Here is a 454-nt window from a genome sequence, read left to right as displayed (position 1 = left end):
AAACTTCACTTATGAACAACTCATAAACACAGTACAGTATAAACACGCATGCCTGGTTCTTCTGAACAGTTCAAGACAAATTCAAACATATGTCACAGTATTAGCACTATGTTTAACAGTATGTAAGCATTCGTATTTATGTTACATTCTTGGCCTTGCTGTGTGAAGTCTGTGAAAAACGGACTAGACCGAAGCTGCAGTTTATGAGTCTTCAAAAAACTCAAATATTTTCTCACTTTATTGATAGTCTTTCCAAGTATGTTAAACAGCGGTTGTCTACCAAAAGATACTGCTATGTCTGCAACAAATAGAGACAACCTAAGAGTTTAAACAGGCACACTCCATTGATCTCTGTTGGCCTTAATAGTGTTACAGCTTGAAGCAAACATGTCACAAATGATAACCATTCAAAAAAAAGCTCAATATAGAGTTGCAAAAATGCCTTTTTTTATTT

The sequence above is a fragment of the Sinocyclocheilus grahami genome, unplaced genomic scaffold (assembly GCF_001515645.1).
Source record: "Sinocyclocheilus grahami isolate Dianchi unplaced genomic scaffold, SAMN03320097.WGS_v1.1 scaffold3366.1, whole genome shotgun sequence".
In the NCBI taxonomy this organism is placed as follows: domain Eukaryota; kingdom Metazoa; phylum Chordata; class Actinopteri; order Cypriniformes; family Cyprinidae; genus Sinocyclocheilus; species Sinocyclocheilus grahami.
The sequence above is the reverse complement of the archived record's forward strand: the minus strand, read 5'-3'. Positions refer to the sequence as shown.